A 17393-nucleotide genomic window follows, 5' to 3' on the forward strand; every position below is an offset into this window, starting at 1 on the left:
ATTAACAATTCAATTTTAGATATATTAACCTGGGTGCACTGTTGGTGTTCCCCCATGGACATAACTTCCTGTATTTCATACTAGCTTCATGCACTACACAGTCATTCATTGATGCACTTAACAAATAGTATCAAACACTATATTAAGCATTGATGATAGAATGGTGAGTAATATACTTTGCTCAAACTTGAATTGATTACACTGTAGTAGAGAATAAATACAAATTTTATGATTATCAAAGGATATTCTCAGAGGAAGTGATGTCTATGCTGATAACTAAAGAATGACCAGAAGATAGTCAAAGAAGAAAGGAGTAAGAGTGTTCCATAGTGTACCAAGTTCCAGTGAGTGAGCTTTCCAAAAGCAGAAACTAGATTGGAAAGAATAAATGGCAAGAGATAAGGCTAGATAGCTAAGCAGCAAACAGATCATGAAGGGCCTATATACCACAAAGGGATAGGAATGCATTCTGAGGCCAACAGGGAATCACTGAAGCTTTTAAGCAGGGGCGACATCAATTAATTTGAATTTGAGGACCACTCCAGTTTTGTGTGTAGATTAATTTGGAGCAGGTAAGAGTGGAGGCAGGGATAACAGATAAGAGTAACCACTGTAGAGAGCACTGACAACGATTTAGACTGACCTCTTGGTATAAGGGCAGTTTTGATGGAAAGAAGTGTATGGATGTAACAGACATGTGGAGAGTCGAATTAAAAGTACTTGGTGGTTGATGAGAAATGGAGAGTTATAAATAATAATTACAAAGATCACAATGACTAACATTTCTTTAGCACCTTCATTTGCAAAGAACTTTTTAACTGCTTTACATACTTAATTTCAGTTCATCCTCACAAAATCTATGGGGTAGTTATTATTATCCTCATTTTTTCAGGTGAACAATCTCAGACAGGGAGGGTTACATCACTTGACCTAGCTCACACTGCTAAGAGGTGGAACTAGGATACAAACTCAGGCAGTGTGTCACCAGGGCTGCGTTCTTAATCACTATAGCAGACTGCCTCAGAAAGGTCAGCAATACCCATCTCAACCCTCAGGCAGGCTGGCTCACCTCTCCTTCAGTACCCACCAGGTTAGGCGAGGTATTGGATATTTACCAATGTGGCTGGAACATAGTTATTCAGTGCGAGAATGGTGAGTATATCTTAGGAAGACTCTAGCTATACCATTTCTAATTTTTCTTAGAATAGGTCATGTTCTTTTCAACCTATCAGGCTGTGCTAGAATTAGTGATGGTTTGGTTACAAGGAACAGACACTAACTTTATACCACCTCAAGTAACCATGAACCCAAATCAAGAAACCCAATTACCAGAAGTGCAGCTAAGCCTGGATGGGGAAATGAAAAATCAGAAACAACCTCTCATTCTTGCTTATGCTCTAAGGACCTTTGTCTGTTTTTCTTCCACCAAGTTAGTGATTTTCATGCTTCTTTCTATAAACAGATTATTTCTGCTCCTTTCAATGTGTGCACAGCTGGAAATGACTTCCAGTTTGAATCTACATGACCAGTGGCCATGGTCTTTACATCTCCTGACCTCTGTACTTCTTAGGTTGAATTTTAGAGAGAAGCTCATTGATTCATCTTGGACCAGGTGTACAGCTTTGGCCCCATCAGCTGTGGGCAGGGGCTGAATCACTTGGGACAAGCAAGACCACATAGAACCACCATTTCAGAAGGAGCTTAGTGTGGAGGAGGTATAGGCAAGGAGAGAAAGACTATGTTTGTTAGTCTAGTCTTGAATATTATTTTATTCTTCTGTGCTTCATGAGGCCAGAGACATGTTCTTAAAAAGACTACAGTATAAAGGACCTGGCAGGGTGCTGATGGATATGGTGATTTGGCCACAATTCTACTTTATGGTTTTACAGTGTTCCAGGTCTGACTTCTACATATACTATATTTTATAATCTCACATAGCTGTCCTCTTCTATCTATATTGTCATAGACTTAATTCAGTCCCTTATTATTTCCTACTGGATTACTGTGATAGCTCTATGACTAATCCCTCTGCCTTCAGCATCTCTTGGGTCTAGTCTTCCCTGTCCATCTTTCACACTGCTACCAAAGTGGCCTTTCTAGAACATCAACCAAATCATGTTGTATTTCTACAATTGAAAAAATCTTCATATAAAGGTCTAAGAGAATATGACATAAGAGGGAATTGCAATTTTTTCTACCTCCCTGCTTACCTTTTGTCTTAGTCTGGAGAGAAACACTAGAAAAGCTCAGTATCATCAGTCAGAACAAGGCCAGGGGCTGACTGCAGAAAAGACCATCAATTGCTCATATGCAAGTACAAGTTGAAGCTGAAGAAAATTAAAACAAGTTCATGAGAGCCAAAATATGACCTTAAGTATATCCCACCTGAACCTGGAGACCATCTCAAGATTAGATTTGACACATTGAAAGCTAATCATGAAAGGCCAGAAGAACTGTGGAAATACATCAAGGACATCATACATGAAGAAAGCAAAAGGTCATTAAAAAGACAGGAAAGAAAGAAAAGACCAAAATGGATGTCAGTAGAGGCTCTGAAACTTGCTCTTGAATGTAGAGTACCTAAATCAAAAGGAAGAAATGATGAAGTAAAAGAGCTGAACAGAAGATTTCAAAGGGCTATTCGAGAAGACAAACTAAAATATTATAATAAAATGTGCAAAGACCTGGACTTAGAAAACCAAAAGGATAGAACACGTTTGGCATTTCTAAAGCTGAAAAAGCTGAAGAAAAAATTTAAGCCTTGAGTTGCAATTGTGAAGGATTCAGTGGGCAAAAACATTGAACGGTGCAGGAAGCATCAAAAGCAGATGTAAGGAATACACAGAATCATTGTACCAAAAATAATTAGTCGATGTTCAGCCATTTCAGGACGTAGCATACGATCAAAAACCGAATGTATTGAAGGAAGAAGTCCAAGGCTCCAGGAGTTGATGGAATACCAATTGAGATGTTTCAAGAAATAGATGTAGTGCTGGAAGTGCTCACTCTTCTATGTCAAGAAATTTGGGAGAGAGTTATCTGGTCTACTGACTGGAAGCAATCCATATTTGTGCCCGTTCCAAAGAAAGGTGATCCAATAGAAAGCAGAAATTATCAAGCAATATTATTAATATCACACGCAAGTACAATTCTGCTCAAGAACGTTCAAAAGCAGTTGCAGCAGTACATCAACAGGGAACTGCCAGAAATTCAAGCCAGATTCAGCAGAGGATGTGGAAAGAGGAATATCATTGCTAATGTCAGATGGATATTGGTTGAAAGCAGAGAATACCAGAAAGATATTTACCTGTGTTTTACTGACTATGCAAAGGCATTCAACTTTGTTTATCATAGTAAATTATGAATAACATTGTGAAGAATGAGAATTTCAGAACACTTAATTGCTCTCACAAGGAACCTGTACATAGACCAAGAGGCAGTCATTCAAACGAACAAGGGGATACTACATAGTTTAAAATCAAGAAATGTGTGCTTCAGGTTGTATCCTTTCACCATGCCTGTTCGATCTGTATGCTGAGCAAATTACTTGAGAAGCTGGATTTTATGAAGAAGAACGGGACATCAGGATTGAAGGAAGGCTTGTTAACAACCTGAGATATGCAGATGACACAACATTGCTTGCTGAAAGAGAAGAAGACTTGAAGTACTTACTGATGAAGATCAAAGACCACAACCTTCAGTATGAATTACACCTCAACATAAAAAAAACAAAAAATTCTCACAACTGGACCAAGTGGCAACCTCATGATAAAAGGAGAAAAGATTGACGTTGTCAGGGATTTTATTTTACTTAAATCCACAATAAACGCCCATGGAAGCAACAGTAAGAAAATCAAACAACCCATTGCATTGGGCAAATCTGCTGCAAAAGACCTCTTTAAAGTGTTAAAAAGCAAAAATGTCATTTTGAGGACTAAGGTGTGCCTGACCCAAGCCATGATATTTTCAGTTGCCTCATATGCATGCAAAAGCTGGTGGACAACAATGAATAATGAAGATCGAAGAATTGATGCCTTTTAATTATGGTGTTGGTAAAGAATATTGAATATACCATGGACTGCCAGAAGAACAAACAAATCTGTCTTAGAAGTACAGTCAGAATGCTCCTTAGAAACAAGGATGGTGAGACTTCATCTCCTATACTTTGGACATGCTATCAGGAGGGGGGCCAGTCCCTGGAGAAGGACATCATGCTTGGTAAAGTAGGTTAGTGAAAAAGAGAAAGACCCTCAACGAGATGGGCTGACACAGCAGCTGCAACCATGGGCTCAAGCTTAACGAGTGTGAGGATTGTGGAGGACCAGGCAGTGTTTCATTTAGTTGTACATAGGATCGCTATGATTCGGAACCGACTGGAGGGCAACTAACAACAACAACAAGGACTGCCAGAAGAACAAACATGTCTGTCTTGGAAGAAATACACCCAGAGTGTTCCTTAGAAGTGAGGATTGCGAGACTTCGAGACATCGTCTCACATACTTTGGACATGTTGTCAGCTGGGATCCGTTCCTGCAGTAGGACATCATGGTTGGTAAAGTAGAGGGTCTGCAAAAAAGAAGAAGACCATCAAGGAGACGGATTGATATAGCGGCAGCATCAATGGGCTAAGACATAACAAAGATTGTGAAGATGGCGCAGTACTGGGCAGTGTTTTGTTCTGTTGTACATAGGGCCGACGTGAGCCGGAACTGTCTTGATGGCATCTAACAACAACAACATCACTCACCTTCTGTACTCTTTTCTAATTGGGCTACTTGCAATTTCATGCTAGGCCATATTCTCTTACCCTCTGTACAGTTGCCATTGAGTTGATTACGACCTCATGTGTGTCAGAGTAGAACTGTGCTTCATATGCTTTTCAGTGGCTGATTTTTTGGAAGCAGATTGTCAGGACTTTCTTCTGAGGTGTCTCTGGGTGAACTGGAACCTCCAACCTTTTGCTTAGCAGCTGAACATGTTAACAGTTTGTACCACCCACAAACTCCCTATGCACTTTTACTTTGGCAAAATCTTTCCCTTGCCTCCCTCTTCATCTGGACACTACAGTTAAACCTTCAAAATCAAATTCATATTTGACTTCCTTAGGGAAGACTTCTTTGCTGGGACCCCCTGACACCAACACTGCCTTCCTCCTGTCTCCACTCCACTTCAGCTTAGATACTTTTCTATTTTCCAGAAACGTTTAGACAAGATACTCCCCAAAACGTATAATTTTCCATCTTAGCACACTGATGGCAGATTAGAATAATTAAAAAAAAATTTCCTATTAGATATAAAAAAAAGTGTTTCTTTTAGTAGACATATGTAAAAGTTTGAAGCTACCTTGAGGTTATCTAGTTCAACTCCCTCTGTTTAGAAGTAAGAAGGCCTAGAGAGATTGAATGACTTGTCTGAGGCCACGCAAGAGAGCAATGCCAGAGCTGAAACTTGTTTTTCTTTTGGTTCAGTGTCATTTTCATTATGAGAGAGCTGGCTTCAGTGGCCCTTTATCTATGCACTCCTCACTAACCTCCTCTCTGCCAACCTTCCTCTATGCTCCTGGAACCCTTGCTTTTATTACTGGCACTGGTTGGGCTTCAGAGTGGGAAGGTTAGTGCTCTCATTGTTACTTCTCTGTGAAATTTCAAGTCCTTGACACCCGGCATCGTGGACTCAATATCTTTATACTTCCCTCCATGCTTAGCACAGTGACAAGTTTATAGTAAAAACCAAAACCAAAACTGATGTCGTTGAGTCGATTGCGACTCATAGTGACCCTATAGGAGAGAATAGAATTGCCCTCATAGGGTTCCCAAGGCTGTAAATCTTTATGGAAGCAGTCTGCTGCCACATCTTTCTCCCATGTTTTGGGTTCAAATTGTCAACCTTTGGCTTAGCAGTTGAGAGCTTAACCACTGCGCCACCAGGGCTCCTTAAGTTCACAGTAGTCCTCCATAAAAGTTGTCTGAGCTTAGAGAATTTACAAAACCAAACCAAAGCTACAAGAATTACTAAAGGAAATTGTTTGGTCAGAAATTCAATAACATCGGATACCAACACAACACAAGGTCACAGAACAGAACATCCTGAAATCAACCCAAACAGGGAAATTACAAAAACAAAATAAGATTAGTTTTAAAAAGAAAAAAATTGCTCAAAACAGGGAATCATTGAAGTCATTATGTAAAAGATCACAATAATCAAAAAGAGGGACTAAATACAGGAGGCACAGATCTTCTATATGGAGAGGAAAACAAGGCGATATAGGATGACACAAGTTAGGTTTTTACTTAGAAAATAGGGGTAAATATTAAGGTAACCACAAAGAGATATAACAATTCCATAATTCAAAATAAAAACCAAAAAAAAAATAAAAAGAAAAAATAATGACTCAACAAAACATAAATTCAACTACTACGAAAATGAGGAACACACAATTTACAAAGAAAAACTTCTCAGCACAAAAAAGTAAGTAGAAAAATGAAATTGTCAACACACACTAAAAGGCATCAAAATGACAGCACTAAAAACTCATACTTATCTATAATTACGCTGAATGTAAATGGACTAAATGCACCAATAAAGAGACAGAGAGTCTCAGACTGGATAAAGAAACACGATCCAACTATATGCTGCCTACAAGAGACACACCTTAGAGACACAAACTAAAACTCAAAGGATGGAAAAAAATATATCAAGCAAACAACAAGCAAAAAAGAGCAGGAGTAGCAATATTAATTTCTGACAAAATAGACTTTAAAGTTAAATCCACCACAAAGGATAAAGAAGGACACTACATAATGATTAAAGGGACAATTGACCAGGAAGATATAATCATATTAAATATTTATGCACCCAATGACAGGGCTGCAAGATACATAAAACAAACTTTAACAGAACTGAAAAGTGAGATAGACACCTCCACAATTATAGTAGGAGACTTCAACACACCACTTTCGGAGAAGGATAGGACTTTCAGTAAGGAGCTCAATAGAGACACAGAAGACCTAATTGCTACAATCGACCAACTTGACCTCATAGACTTATACAGAACACTCCACTCAACAGCCGCAAAGTATACTTTTTTTTCTAGTGCACATGGAACATTCTCTAGAATAGACCACGTATTAGGTCATAAAGCAAGCCTTAGCAGAATCCAAAATATTACAAAGCATCTTCTCTGACTATAAGGCCATAAAAGTAGAAATCAATAACAGAAAAATCAGGGAAAAGAAATCCAACACTTGGAAACTGAACAATACCCTGCTCAAAAAAGACTGGGTTATAGAAGACATTAAGGAGGGAATAAAGAAATTCACAGAATGCAACGAGAATGAAAACACTTCCTGTCAAAATCCCTGGGACACAGCAAAAGCAGGTCTCAGAGGTCAATTTATATCAATGAATGCACACATACATAAAGAAGAAAGAGCCAAAATCAGAGAACTGTCCTGACAACTTGAATAGAAAGCAAGCAACAAAAGAATCCATCAGGCACCAGAAGAAAACAAATAATAAAAATTAGAGCTGAACTAAATTAATTAGAGAACAGAAAAACAATTGAAAGAACTAACAAAGCCAAAAACTGGTTGTTCGAAAAAATTAACAAAATTGATAAACCATTGGCCAGACTGACTAAAGAAATATAGGAAAGGAAACAAATAACCTGAATAAGACATGAGATGGGCCATATCACAACAGACCCAAAAGAAATTAATAGAATCATATCAGACTATTAAAGAAAAATTGTACTCTAACAAATTTGCAAACCTAGAAGAAATGGATGAATTCCTAGAAAAACACTACCTACCTAAACTAACACAATCAGAAATAGAACAACTAAATAGACCCATAACAACAACAAAAAAAAAGATTGAAAAGCTAATGAAAAAGTTCCCAACAAAAAAAAGCCCTGGCTCGGATGGCTTCACTGCAGAGTTCTACCAAACATTCAGAGAAGAGTTAACACCACTACTACCAAAGGTATTTCAAAGCATAGAAAAGGATGGAATACTACCTAACTCATTCTATGAAGCCACCATATCCCTGATACCAAAACCATGTAAAGACACCACAAAAAAAGAAAATTACAGAACTATATTCCTCATGAACATAGATGCAAAAATCCTCAACAAAATTCTAGGCAATAGAATTCAACAACATATCAAAAAAATAATCCACCATGACCAAGTGGGATTTATACCAGGTATGCAAGGTTGGTTCAATATTAGAAAAACCATTAATGTAATCCACCATATAAATAAAACAAAAGACAAAAACCACATGATCTTATCAATTGATGCAGAAAAGGCATTTGACAAAGTCCAACACCCATTCATGATAAAAACTCTCAGCAAAATAGGAACTGAAGGAAAATTCCTCATCATAATAAAGGGCATCCTTTGGGTGTACAAAGCCAACAGCCAACATCATTCTAAATGGAGAGAGCCTGAAAGCATTTCCCTTGAGAACGGGAACCAGACAAGGATGCCCTTTATCGACATTGTGTATTCGACATTGTGCTAGAGGTCCTAGCCAGAGCAATTAGGCTAGACAAAGAAATAAGGGGCATCTGGATTGGCAAGGAAGAAGTACAAGTATCTCTATTTGCAGATGACATGATTTTATACACAGAAAACCCTAAGGAATCCTCCAGAAAACTACTGAAACTAATAAAAGAGCTCGGCAGAGTTTCAGGTTACAAGATAAACATAACAAAAATCCCTTGGATTCCTCTACATCAACGAAAAGAACATCGAAGAGGAAATCACCAAATCAATACCATTCACAGTAGCCCCCAAGAAGATAAAATACTTAGGAATAAATCTTACCAAAGATGTAAAAGACCTATACAAAGTACTAGTGCAAGAAACTAAAAGGGACCTACATAAGTGGAAAAACATACCTTGCTCATGGATAGGAAGACTTAACATAGTCAAAATGTCTATCCTACCAAAAACCATCTATGTATGCAATGCACTTCTGATCCAAATTCCAATGACATTTTTTAATGTGATGGAGAAACAAATCACCAACTTCATATGGAAGGGAAAGAAGCCCTGGATAAGTAAAGCATTACTGAAAAAGAAGAAGAAAGTGGGAGGCCTCACTCTACCTGATTTTAGAACATATTATACAGCCACAGTAGTCAAAACAGCCTGGTACTGGTACAACAACAGGCACATAGACCAATGGAACAGAATTGAGAACCCAGATATAAATCCATCCACATATGAGCAGCTGATATTTGACAAAGGCCCAGCGTCAGTTAATTGGGGAAAAGATAGTCTTTTTAACAAATGGTGCTGGCATAACTGGATAACCATTTGCAAAAAAATGAAACAGGACCCATACCTCACACCATGCACAAAAACTAACTCCAAGTGGATCAAAGACCTAAACATAAAGACTAAAACGGTAAAGGTCATGGAAGAAAAAATAGGGACAACGTTAGAAGCCCTAATTCAAGGCAGAAACAGAATACAAAGCATTACTAAAAATGACAAAGAGAAACCAGATAACTGGGAGCTCCTAAAAATCAAACACTTATGCTCATCTAAAGACTTCACCAAAAGAGTAAAAAGACCACCTACAGATTGGGAAAAAATATTCAGCTATGACATCTCTGACCAGCACCTGATCTCTAAAATCTATACGATTCTGTTAAAACTCAACCACAAAATGACAAACAACCCAATTAAAAATTGGGCAAAGGATATGAACACGCACTTCACTAAAGAAGATACTCAGGCGGCTAACAGATACATGAGAAAATGCTCTTGATCATTAGCCATTAGAGAAATGCAAATTAAAACTACGATGAGATTTCATCTCACTCCAACAAAGCTGGTATTAATCCAAAAAACACAAAATAATAAATGTTGGAGAGGCTGTGGAGAGATTGGAATTCTTATACATTGCTGGTGGGAATGTAAAATGTTACAACCACTTTGGAAATCTATCTGGCGTTTCCTTAAAAAGTTAGAAATAGAACTACCATATCCCACTCCTTGGAATATATCCTAGAGAAATAAGAGCCTTTACACGAACAGATATATGCACACCCATGCTTACTGTAGCACTGTTTACAATAGCAAAAAGCTGGAAGCAACCAAGGTGTCCATCAATGGATGAATGGATAAATAAATTACGGTATATTCACACAATGGACTACTACACATCGATAAAGAACAGTGATGAATCTGTGAAACATTTCATAACATGGAGGAACCTGGAAGGCATTATGCGGAGTGAAATTAGTCAGATTCAAAAAAACAAATATTGTATAAGACCACTATTATAAGATCTTGAGAAATGGTTTAAACTGAGAAGAACACATTCTTTTGTGGTTATGAGAGGTGGGTGGGAGAGGGTTATTTACTGATTAGATAGTAGATAAGAACTACATTAGGTGAAGGGAAGGACAACACTCAATACAGGGAAGGTCAGCTCAACTGGACTGGACCAAAAGCAAAGAAGTTTCCTGAATAAACTGAATGCTTCGAAGGTCAGCGGAGCAAGGGTGGGGGTTTGGGGACTATGGCTTCAGGGGACATCTAAGTCAATTGGCAAAATAAATTCTATTAAGAAAACATTCTGCATCCCACTTTGAAGTGTGGCATCTGGCATCTTAAATGCTAACAAGCGGCCATCTAAGATGCATCAATTGGTCTCAACCCACCTAGATCAAAGGAGAACAAAGAACACCAAGGTCACAAGATAATTATGAGGCCAAGAGACAGAAAGGGCCACATGAACTAGAGACTTACATCATCCTGAGACAGAAGAACTAGATGGTGCCCAGCCACAACCGATGAGTGCCCTGACAGGGAATACAACAGAGAACCCCTGAGGGAGTAGGAGAACAGTGGGATGCAGACCCCGAATTCTCATAAAAAGACCAGACTTAATGGTCTGACTGAGACTAGAAGAATCCCGGGACAGGAACCATTCCTGAAGACAACTCATCAGACATGGACTGGACTGGACAATGGGTTGGAGATGCTGATGAGGAGTGAGCTATTTGTATCAGGTGGACACTTGAGACTGTGTTGGCATCTTTTGTCTAGAGGGGAGATGGGAGGGTAGTGAGGGTTAGAAACTGGCAAAACTGTCACGAAAGGAGAGACTGGAAGGAGGGAGCAGGCTGACTCATTAGGGGGAGAGTAAATGGGAGTATGTAGTAAGGTGTATATAAGTTTATATGTGACAGACTGACTTGATTTGTAAACTTTCACTTAAAGCACAATAAAAATTATTTAAAAAAAGAAAAGAAAGAAGCACTGGGAGTTGAGTGCATTGTTTGGACCCAGGGTCTTTGGGCTGATAAGCTCCTAGAGCAGAGGAAGACTGACGACAAGGACCTTCCCCGAGAACTGACAGAGAGAGAGCCTTCCTCTGGAGCTGTCACCCTGAATTTGGATTTCTAGCCTCTGAAACTGTGAGAGAATAAATTTCTGTTTGCCAGAAAAAAAAAAAAAAGTTGTCTGAATGGAACAGAGAGTGTTGGCAACTGGGAATCTGTTGGATACATCTGTGGACGTGGATAACTCTGTGTGTGTATGTGTGATCCAACCCATTGCCATGGAGTCTATTCCAACTCATAGCGACCCTATCGGACAGAGTAGAACTGTCCCATAGAGTTTCCAAGGAGCTCCTGGCAGATTTGAACTGCCGACCTTTAGGTTAGCAGCCACAGCACTTAAACAGTATGCAACCAGGGTTTCCATGTATGTGTGATCAGTACATTTAAATCATCTCCTTTTTTTCTGTAACTTAAAATACCGTCAGAACTTGAGGCAGGCATTACCGTCAATCCCCAAAACTCAAAATGGAAAGATCGAACTGTTTACTGTTGTTACTGTCATGCTCATCATCCTTAGTATTACAGTCTTTTGACATTTATAGCGTACTGTTTATAACACACTTTAGGATCATGCTCATTTTGGATTCAGGCGCCATGAGACTGACTCAGGTGGAAAGACCCTATTCCTCATATAAATCCCAGTACTGAATTAGTTAAGAGGGCACCTGTAAGTCTTTGTCACATTTTTAAAGATTTTCACAATGAAAAGAACACGGGTAATACTAGGCAAATATTTAGTCCTTATTGTGCTGGTTGGAGTCCCTGGGGGTGTAAACAGCTAGCACACTAAGCTGCTAACCAAAAGGTTGGAGGTTCGAGTTCAACCAGGGGCACCTTGGAAGAAAGGCCTGGTAATCTATGTTCAGAAACTCAGCTATTAAAAACCGTATGGAGCACAGTTCTACTCTGACACACATGGGGTTGCCTGGTTATTGTGTTGATCAAAAGTTTAAAATGGTTTGAACTTCTAAACATTAGAATTCAACAGGATGAATTTGGAGCTTTGCAGGCAAAAAATGCATTTTTGATGATGTTCTCTCTCTCTTAAAAGTCTTTCTTCATGCATTCCCTCTCTCCTTTCTTTAAAAAAAGGAAAAAAATTCAATAAGAGAACACATCTAATAGCTTAATAATCTGCAGGAGTGTGCACCTTCAGGGCCTCATGCACATAATAGACAATCTTGTCACAGTAAAGTGGTTCTTTCAGAACACACCGTAGAAACATTAAGTTTTTTTTATTGGATTATATAGCCCCAGATTGTGTGGAAAGCTCAGCTTTAAAGGGGTTCTTTTCTTCTTAAATTTCACCTTTCCTCTCTTGGTAGCAGAAATTGTGTTTATGACGTTGGTAAAAACATATATTCTGCAAGAAATTCTCCCTAATTTACTGTGTCTTACAGTCAAAATTGGTTCTGGTGAGGCACATACAGTGCTTCTTTGTTCCAGCCTTGGGGAACAGGAAAGTTCTCCCCCGAGCCTGACAAACACTGTCTGTGTGTTTTTCCAGGTCTGCATACTGACCCCACCCTCTGCCACTAAGACTTCTGCCCCCTTAGCCTTCAGAGCCAGATTTCACAGCTGTCATGGCCACAGTAGAACACAGGATCACACTCAGTGATTTGTCATCTCTTTCTCCTCTACAACAGCAAGCTGACTCATCCATTTTTCCGAGTGACTTTATAAGCACACAAAGCTTCATAAATTCAACCAAGCTAAAAAAGCATGATAGTAATAGCAATTGTTTGAGGGTTGATTATATACCAAGCATTGTGTCCAGCATTTTACATAGATTATCACATTTGATTTTTCATAGCATTTTTTTTTTTAATAAGAGGTTTCTTGATATATAGTTCACATATCACAAAATTTACCTTTTGGAAATACAGAATTCAGTGGCTTTTAGTATACTTTCAGCATTGTGCAACCATCACCATTGTGTAATTTCAGAACATTTCATCACCCTGAAATGAAATCCCCTACCTACTAGCAATCACTCCCCATCCCTCTCAGCCTCTGGAAACCACTAATCTACTCTGTTTCTTTGGGATTATCCATTCTGGCCATTCCCTATAAATGAACTCATATAATATATGACCTTTTGTACCTGGCATCTTTCACTTAGCATAATGTTTTTGAGGTTCATCATTGTCAGAGCATGTATCAATATTTCATCACATTTTATGAGCAAATAACATTCCATTGTATATATGGAGTTCTTGGGTGGTATAAACTGTTAAGCACTTGACTACCAGCCAAAAGGTAAATATGGTACACCACATTTTATTTATTGATTCATCAGTTGATGGACATTTTGGGATTGTGCCATCTGGCTCCTCAGTAGATTCTCAGGAAGCCAAATCCCACCCTACAATGTATGATCTTTCATCCAATATGAGAGTGGAGGGCAATTCAGTGATGGTGGTAATCAACCGAGTAGAAAAACGAGGCAGTCAATGGACTCTCAGTAGGTACACGAAGTTTGGGTCCAAATCATAGACAGACTAATGTTGTTTAAGCAAAAGTTTATTTTTTAACCAAAGAAGTATTTATATGTTTAGTGTAAAAAATTTAGAACCTACAAAGAAGCAAAAATAAGAAAATAGTAACTACCTACAATCTTATTTCTTGTCATAACTACTTTAACTTTGTGTATATCCTACCACTCATGGATATGTAATGTCTTATACAATATATACACATACATTATTTATATCATATTGTAGCCAATGTTTTGTGGTCTTATTTTTTCACCAATTATAAAATTCCTGGTGCTATTCAGTATTATTCTACCACTTAGTTTTTAACAGCAACATAGTATTATAAGATGTGCCATATTTTTGACAAATCTTCCATTTCAGGGCACTTTCATTGGTAATATTTTTCTTTTTTAGCTACTAAAAAACATGTGATGAACATTCTCATTGTTCCATTTTTGAGTACTTCAATAATCTACTTCCTAGATTAGTCCAAATGACTAATGGACCACATGCAACTACCATGGCCTCCACCAGTCTGAGTCCAGTACAACTAGATGGTGCCTGGCTACCACCACCAACTGCTCTGACAGGGATCACAATACAGGGTCCCGGGCAGAGCTGGAGAAAAATGCAGAACAAAATTCCAACTCACAAAAAAAAGATTAGACTTACTGGCCTGACAGAGACTAGAGAAACCCCCTAGAGTATGGCCCCCAGATACCCTTTTAGCTCAGTAATGAAGTCACTCCTGGGGTTCACCCTTCAGCCAAAGATTAGAAAAAAAAAAAAATTTTTTTTTTTTTTAAGACAGGCCCATAAAACAAAACAACACTAAATGGGCACACCATCCCAGGGAAAAGGACTAGAAGGCAGGAGGGGACAGGAAAATTGGTAATAGGGAACCCAAGGTAGAGAAGGGAGAGTGCTGACATGTCATGAGGTTGTTAACCAATGTCATAAAACTGTATGTGTACTGTTTAATGAGAAGCTAGTTTGTAGTATAAACCTACATCTAAAGTACAATAAAAGAAAAAATCTATTTCCTCCGTTTAAATTCTTGGAGAAGGATTTGTGCCACAGAATACTTTTAATTCTTTTGATACATGTTGCCAGATTATATTCCAGAGAGGTTTTTTTTTTTCCATTTTATGCTCCAACCAATAATTAATAAGACCAATCTTATGCGCCAATCCTGTGTATTATAATTAAAACATCTCTTCAAAGTTGACTGATAAAAAACGGTATCTCGCTGTTCTTTTAAAGTTCTATTTCCTGATTACTAATGAAGATGAATATTTTATGCACATTTCTAGACTGTTAGTTTTTTTTTTTTTTCATTTTGTGAATTGCCTGCTTACTTACCTGTTTCCGTCCTTCATCATTATTTTTACTTGGGAAGATTACAAGGTTCTCAGAGGTCAGAGACAGTATCTTATCCCCTCTAGTGTCATTTCTAGCAGTGGTGTGCCCTGAGCCTTGCTCATCCTGGGACTAGTAAACATTTGAAGAACAAAAGAATGATAATTCTCTATTATATTTTTACTCATTATCAATAAAAGGAGAATCAAATTAACTTCACACAGTTGTATTTAGTGAGCAACAAATGCCATTTTTCTCCACAAAAACTTTCTTTCTCTTTCGAAAATTTCTTAACTTCTTCTCAACAATAATGCCATTTATAGCCTGAATGGATAAATACAAGATTGTGGATAATACAAGATTCAGCTATTTTCACGTTTTGTTTTGTTTTGTTTTGTTCTTTTTTTCCCAGCAACTGTCAGATTTTTCTATTCTTACAAGCTATTTTGGAATACTCAGACACAAATAGGGATTTATTATCTCATTTCATTATAGAAAATGAAAGCACTAAAATAAAACATTTCAAGAACTTATCTCTGAGAATAGTCTACAAACTTGTGCTTTTTCTGGATTCCATTCCACAACCAAGCCCGCGAGGAAGACAATATTCAAATATTTCTGAGCTTAATTGTTCTGAAACTGACCTGCTTCTTCCTTCTCAGAACATTTTATTTTCAGCAGAACTTCTATTTTCAGTGTATCTGTGAATATGAAAGCAACGTATTACAGATGTGAAGATTATTTTACAGTACTGTGCTTGAATATATATGTGTAGGTGCATGTATATTAGAGAAATACACAAACATACATTTCTTTTAGGCAAATTATTTTTCCTGTTACCTTTCCTTAAGCATTCCACTTTATGCAGAGCAAGGGAAAGCCACCATTTTCTGAAACTGATACTGGGTCTCTGATACACACAAACATACAAACATTATCGCTGTGGTATGAAAATCTTTTCTTACTCCACATCTCACTTCAGTACCTGCTCTAACTGCTCCCCTTCACAGAAAAGTAATCTCTACTTTATCAACCCTCACCCCCATTTTCTCCTCAAATTACTCCAAATGGGCTTTGGTTCTTGGCCTCACTACGGAAACAGGTGTACCACTGTTCTCTTCATATTTTCCAGACGGTTCAGGCTTCCTCTTGGCTTCTGAGTGATTTCCAACTCTAGGTCAGAGGTGTTTCCTCACCATTTTGAGACAGACGGGGAAGCCGACTGGCTGAGGTAAGTAAACTCTGGGTCAATACTCCTAACTGAAGCCTAAGCACAAGCTTCACCGCCCCTCCCCTCCTATGGGTTGTTAGAACGTATTCCCTTCTGAGTAAATAACCTTTTCTTACATTTTTGTCAGCAGCAGCTAAGTGGCAACTTCCTCAGGGTTGTTTTCGTTTCCCCGCCGGGTTCGGAGCTTGTGCAACATCCCAGAGTGAGTCCTGTTCCACACCCCAGCAGCCCTCACAACCGACTCCGTCCTTGTTTCGACAGCTCTTGGGGGAGGGTCCATCTTGAGTTCCAGCTGCGCACATCTGATTTTCATAATCCCTCCCCTTCTCTTGGAAATCTCCACCCATTGTGTGAATAAAGATAATACCTCTTCCCCCCACCCTGGGAGGTCCTTTGTTCTGGGAGAGACTGGAGGCTACCATAGGCGGAAGGCCCTCTCCTTCTCCCTCTCCCCAAGCCTCTGTCTTCTCTCTACCACTAATAAAAATAAACCTTTGTTCGTGTGGAACTCCTGAGCCTCTGCTGGTCATTCTTGGTCAGGAGAAGGCAAAAGCCTAGGCAGAACTTAGTTCTGAGCTGGGAAATTTTAACCTGCAACAATTTCTGTAGAAGCATTTTCTTCTAGAGCATCTGTTTCTTTCTTCCAGAGGCAACCCTCTCCTTTTCAGGGTTCCTAACTGATGCATCGGATGTTTAGTTTATACCCACAGTTCCAGGTATGCCTGGTCTCGTGGATATATTTCTGATTGGACAAGGTTCATACTGTGGGAAATAACTAATTTTTGAGGTTGTGCCATCTGGCTCCTCAGTTGCTTTTCAGTTGTGGAATGTAATTCAGAAAAAGCCTTAAATTTGTAGGATATTCTCAGAGATAAGTTTGAGATTTTATTTTAGTACTTTTATTTTCTATAATGAAATGAGATAATAAATTTATGTTTCTGTCTGGGCATTACAAAATAAA

The 17393-nt window shown here is 38.5% G+C and overlaps 1 long non-coding RNA gene across 1 annotated transcript; it reads right to left on the reverse strand.

Moving 5' to 3' along the window:
- Positions 1-4495: 4495 nt before the first annotated feature.
- LOC126073254 (uncharacterized) lies at positions 4496-16668 on the reverse strand. The gene is made up of 3 exons (XR_007516693.1): positions 16549-16668; positions 15846-15902; positions 4496-4566 (listed from the first exon to the last, which is right to left on the reverse strand). It is a non-coding gene; the product is annotated as an uncharacterized LOC126073254 (long non-coding RNA).
- Between the last annotated feature and the right edge of the window lie 725 nt (positions 16669-17393).

This window comes from Elephas maximus, chromosome 3 (genome assembly GCF_024166365.1).
Source record: "Elephas maximus indicus isolate mEleMax1 chromosome 3, mEleMax1 primary haplotype, whole genome shotgun sequence".
NCBI classification, from domain to species: Eukaryota; Metazoa; Chordata; class Mammalia; order Proboscidea; family Elephantidae; genus Elephas; species Elephas maximus.